General features: G+C 37.1%; 1 non-coding gene across 1 annotated transcript; it reads left to right on the forward strand.

The window, feature by feature from the left end:
* Positions 1–1,869: 1,869 nt before the first annotated feature.
* LOC148567575 (small nucleolar RNA R71) lies at positions 1,870–1,977 on the forward strand. The gene has a single exon (XR_015882352.1). It is a non-coding gene; the product is annotated as a small nucleolar RNA R71 (small nucleolar RNA).
* The last annotated feature ends 3,985 nt before the right edge of the window (positions 1,978–5,962 follow it).

Here is a 5,962-nt window from a genome sequence, read left to right on the forward strand (position 1 = left end):
ACTCCCAGAATGGTGCCAGACTGGGCGTTTAACGCCCATTCTGCTACCCTTATTGGCATTTAAACGCCAGTAAGCTTCTCCTCCAGGGTGTGCTATTTTTAATACTATTTTTCAGTCTATTTTTGCTTTTTCAGTTATTTTTATGACTTCACATGATCATCAACCTACAGAAAACACAAGACAACAATGGAAAATAAATAGATATAATAAAATTGGGTTGCCTCCCAACAAGCGCTTCCTTAATGTCAATAGCTTGACAGTGGGCTCTCATGGAGCCTCACAGATACATAGAGCATGATGATGGCCTCCCAAAACCAAACTTAGAGTTTGAATGCGGGGGCTCTATTTGACTCTGCATTGAGAGAAGCTTTTCATGCTTCCTCTCCATGACTACAGAGGGAGATCCTTGAGCTTTGAACACAAGGGAGTCCTCATTCACTTGAAGGACTAATTCTCCTCTGTCAACATCAATCACAGCTTTTGCTGTGGCTAGGAAGGGTCTGCCAAGGATGACAGATTCATCCATACACTTCCCAGTGTCTAGGATTATGAAATCAGCAGGGATGTACTGGCCTTCAACCTTTACCAAGACATCCTCTACAAGTCCATAAGCCTGTTTCCTTGAATTGTCTACCATCTCTAGTGAGATTCTTGCAGCTTGTACCTCAAGGATCCCTAGCTTCTCTATTACAGAGCCTTTTCAAAGGTTATGGTGCCTATGGTACAAGGTATTGAGAATTTTCCAAGATCCTGTCTCTTCTGAGGTAATCTCTGCCTAGTCAAGTCATCCAGTTCTTTGGTGAGCAAAGGGGGTTCATCCTCCCAAGTCTCATTACCAAATAACTTGGTAATTAGCTTCATGATTGCTCCAAGGTACTTAGCAACTTGCTCTTCAGTAACATTTTCATCCTCTTCAGAGGAAGAATACTCATCAGAGCTCATGAATGGCAGAGGTAAATTCAATGGAATCTCTATGGTCTCAGTGTGAGCCTTAGATTCCCATGGTTCCTCATTAGGGAACTCCTTGGAGGCCAGTGAACGTCCATTGAGGTCTTCCTCAGTGGAAATCAATGCCTTTCCATCCTCTATGCATTCGGCCATGTGGGACATATTTATGACCTTGCATTCTCTTTTTGGGTTCTCTTCTGTATTGCTTGGGAGAGTACTAGGAGGGAGTTCATTAACTTTCTTACTCAGCTGACCCACTTGTGCCTCCAAATTTCTAATGGAGGACCTTGTTTCAGTTATAAAACTTAGTGTGGTTTTAGATAGATCAAAGACTATGGCTGCTAAGCTAGAGAGACTCTGCTCAGAATTCTCTGTCTGTTGCTGAGAAGATGATGGAAAAGGCTTGCTATTGCTAAATCTATTTCTTCCACCATTATTGTTGTTGAAACCTTGTTGAGGATTCTGTTGATCCTTCCATCAGAGATTTGGATGATATCTCCATGAAGGATTATAGGTGTTTTCATAGGGTTCTCCCATGTAATTCACCTCTTCCATTGCTGGGTTCTCAAGATTATAAGCTTCTTCTTCAGATGAAGCTTCTTTGGTACTACCTATTGCTGCTTGCATTCCAGACAGACTCTGAGAAATCATATTGACTTGCTGAGTTAATATTTTATTCTAAGCCAATATGGCATTCAGAGTATCAATCTCAATAACTCCTTTCTTCTGATTTGTCCCATTATTCACAGGAGTTCTTTCAGAAGTGTACATGAATTGGTTATTTGCAACCATTTCAATGAGCTCCTTAGCTTCTGCAGGCATCTTCTTCAGATGAAGAGATCCTCCAGCAGAGCTGTCCAATGACATCTTGGATAGTTCAGACAGGCCATCATAGAAGATACCTATGATGCTCCATTCTGAAAGCATGTTAGAAGGACACCTTTTGATCAATTACTTGTATCTTTCCCAAGATTCATAGACGGATTCACCTTCCTTCTGTCTAAAGGTCTGGACTTCCACTCTAAGCTTACTCAATTTTTGAGGTGGAAAGAATTTGGCCAGAAAAGCACTGACCAGCTTTTCCCAAGAGTTCAGGCTTTCCTTAGGTTGTGAATCCAACCATATTCTAGCTCTGTCTCTTACAGCAAAGGGAAAAAGCATAAGCCTGTAGACCTCGGGATCAATCACATTGGTCTTGACAGTGTCACGGATTTGCAAAAATTCAGCCAAAAACTAATGAGGATTTTCCAATAGAAGTCCGTGAAACGTGCAATTCTGTTGCATCAGAGAAACTAATTGAGGCTTAAGCTCAAAGTTGTTTGCTCCAATGGCAGGGATAGAGATGCTTATCCCATAGAAGTTGGGAGTAGGTGCAGTAAAGTCACCAAGCACCTTCCTTGCATTATTGGCATTGTTGTTGTTTTCGGCTGCCATGGCTTCTTCTTGTTTGAAAATTTCTGTTAGGTCTTCTCCAGAAAGTTGTGCTTTAGCTTCTCTTAGCTTTCTCCTCAAGGTCCTTTCAGGTTCAGGATCAGCTTCAACAAGAATGCCTTTGTCCTTGCTTCTACTCATATGAAAGAGAGAAGAAGAAAGTATGAAATTCTCTATGTCACAGTATAGAGATTCCTTGAGGTGTCAGAGGAAAAGAAGAATAGAAGGAGGAGGTAGAGAGGAGAGAATTCGAACGTATCAAGAGGGAGAGGGTTCGAATTGTACATTGAGGAGGAGTGTTAGTCCCTTAAATAGAAGGATGTGAGAAGGGGGGAAGAATTTTCGAAAATAAAAAAAAAAATTTCATTAAAAAAAATTTTGAAAATTTGGTTGATGATTTTCAAAAATTTAAATTGAGAAAATAGTTAAGTGATTTTGAAAAATATTTTGAAATTCGGAATCAAAAAGATATGATTAAAAATTATTTTGAAAAAGATGTGATTAAGAAGATATGATTGAAAAAATATGGTTTTAAAAAGATATGATTGACAAACAATTAAAAAGATTTGATTTTTAAAATCAATGTCTTGGCTAACAAGAAATTTAAAAGACATGATTCTAAAATTCAATTATTGAACCTTTCTTAACAAGGAAGAAATTTTTGAATCAAATCACTAATTGTTAGCAAGGATTTTTGAAAATAGTAAAAAAATGGAAAGGATTTGATTTTAAAAAGATATGATTGAAAAGATATGTTTTGAAAAAGATTTGATTTTGAAAAATTATGAAAATTTGAAAAAGATTTGAATTAAAAATGAAATCTTCCCTCCTGTGCCCTCCTGGTGTTAAACGTCCAGAATGGTATCCATTATGCCGTTTAACGCCCAAAATACTACCCTTTTGGGCGTTTAATGCCCAGCTAGGTACCCTGGCTGGCGTTTAAACGCCAGTTTTCCTTCCTCACTGGGCGTTTTGAACGCCCAGCTTTTTCTCTGTAATTCCTCTGCTGTATGTTCTGAATCTTCAATTCTCTGTATTATTGACTTGAAAAGACATAATTTTGAAAATTTTTATGTTAAATTTTTTTAATGATGAGAAACAATCAAAATGCAACTAATCATGGAAAACTAAGATTAAATAAACAATGCATGCAAGACACCAAACTTATAAATTTTCATATTAGAGACATTAAGAAATTGAGAATGCATATGAAAAATAACAAAACACACAAAACAAGAGAAATTAAAGATCAGACCCAAGAAAATCATCCAGAACAACTTGAAGATTAATGAAGAACAAAATTCATACATTCGAAAAATGCAGGGAATTAAATAAAACATGCACGACACCAAAGTTAAAAATAAACACTAGACTCAAACAAGAAACACACATTATTTTTTTTTTATGATTTTATAAAATTATTTTTTGTATTTTTTCGAAAATTATTTGGAAAAAGAAAATAAGGAATTCAAAATTCTTAAAGAGAATTTCAAGAATCATGTAATCTTAGTCTAAAACTCCGGTCTAGGAATTAGACATGGCTTACTAGCCAGCCAAGCTTTGATTGAAAGCTTCAGCCCAAAGCACTAGACATAGCCAATGGCCAGCCAAGCCTTAGCAGATCATTACATTCAACAGCAAGTTTGATAGAAATCAACAAGCTCTTGTGATGATAAGTTGAAACCTCGGTCCAAAAGATTAGACATGGCTTTACAGCTAGCCAGACTTCAACAGATCATCATGAAACTCTAGAATTCATTCTTAAAAACTCTAAAAAAAATTTTCGAAAATAAAATAAAAAATAAAAGCTTAAAATAAAATAAAATTACCTAATCTGAGCAACAAGATAAACCGTCCGTTGTTCAAACTCGAACAATCCTCCGCAACGGCGCCAAAAATTTGGTGCACAAAATTGTGATATCTAAAACGGCGCCAACAACTTGGTACACACGAATGTAATCTCAACTCTTTGTCACAACTCCGCACAACTAACCAGCAAGTGCACTGGGTCGTCCAAGTAATAAACCTTAAGTGAGTAAGGGTCGATCCTACGGAGATTGTCGGCTTGAAGCAAGCTATGGTTATCTTGTAAATCTCAGTCAGGCAGATTCAAATGGTTATGGAGAATTGATAGTTAAAATATGAATAAAATATAAAATAAGATAGAGATACTTATGTAATTCATTGGTGAGAATTTCAGATAAGCGTATGAAGATGCTTTGTTCCTCCTGAACTTCTGCTTTCCTATTGTCTTCATCCAATCATTCATACTCCTTTCCATGGCAAGCTGTATGTTGGGTATCACCGTTGTCAATGGCTACCTCCCGTCCTCTCAGTGAAAATGGTCCGAATGCACTGTCACCGCACGGCTAATCAGCTGTTGGTTCTCGATCATCTTGGAATAGGATCTGTAACAACCCCAGTTTTCGAGTACGCGAGATCTTTTCTGAAAGTACGGAGAACTCCGGAGGATTAGTAAGGGGAGAAGCTATGATATATCATCAAGAATCTCAATCTTCATTGTCATTATATCATCTTTAAGTTAGAACCATTTATGAGGCAAGCTCGATAACGCAGTCACGAAGAACCTAGTTTTGAACCGTATCGGTTAGGAGTTTTGATTCTGTTTTTCGTAAATAGTCTCAGTTTGATGAACCAGACTCGATTCATGAGAGAAGAGAGATAATAGGATAATATTATAATTATATGAGTATTAGAAGCTTCTTGAATAATATTATAAGGTTACCTGGTCAGGTTTAGTTAAAAACAGAAAATCGGTTTAACCGGGTTCACAGTTTACTAGTGCAGCTTAGCACCAGCACTCTCTGATGACTTTAGCAATGTTAAGGCCTCATTATACATGTTTTAATCTCATAATAAATATGTTACTAGTGTCATTTATGCTAGTAGCTCAGAAAATAATTTTTAGAGATGTTTTCACAAGTGTTCCGATATATCTAGTTTTAGTAGTTATACACCTGAGACATTTTAATATTATTTTAACACACCTCCAAGCCAACCAATCACAACTCACCCTACACCCCCAAAACCCCCAAGTCTGGTTCATTTGCTCCTTGTGGCCGAAATTTCCAAGAGAGAAAAAGAGAGAAAAGTTCTTAGTTCCAAATCTTCAAAGCTTGATTTCTGCTGAACTAAAATCCATATCAAAATTCCAATCCAACCAAAATGATCCTCTCTTCTTTCTCTACATGATCATATGACTTATCAAGGCTGGAATCAAGGTGAGTTAGCTACACCATCTCCCTTTTGATTCGGTTTCAAGGAAACATGCTTAAACATGTGTTTTCTTGATGTTCTTCCTGAGGAATCATGCTTAACTTGACTTTCAGCAAGTCTAAGGTTAGAAATCACTTTCTAACATGCTGAGTAAGATTTGGTTAGTTGAGATTTTTTTTGATTTAAAGTTGTTCTTGATGTGATTTAGGAGGAAAAAGTGCTTAAGGACCACCTGAAACTCTAACCGAATTAGGAGCAGCAAAACCAGGTAGGGTGTGATGAAATTAATCTTGATTATTTGTGATTGAGTTGTGTGAATGTTGTTTGGTTTGGCGGTGCAAAAAAT

The sequence above is a fragment of the Arachis ipaensis genome, chromosome B4 (assembly GCF_059453495.1).
Source record: "Arachis ipaensis isolate K30076 ecotype BB chromosome B4, ASM5945349v1, whole genome shotgun sequence".
NCBI classification, from domain to species: Eukaryota; Viridiplantae; Streptophyta; class Magnoliopsida; order Fabales; family Fabaceae; genus Arachis; species Arachis ipaensis.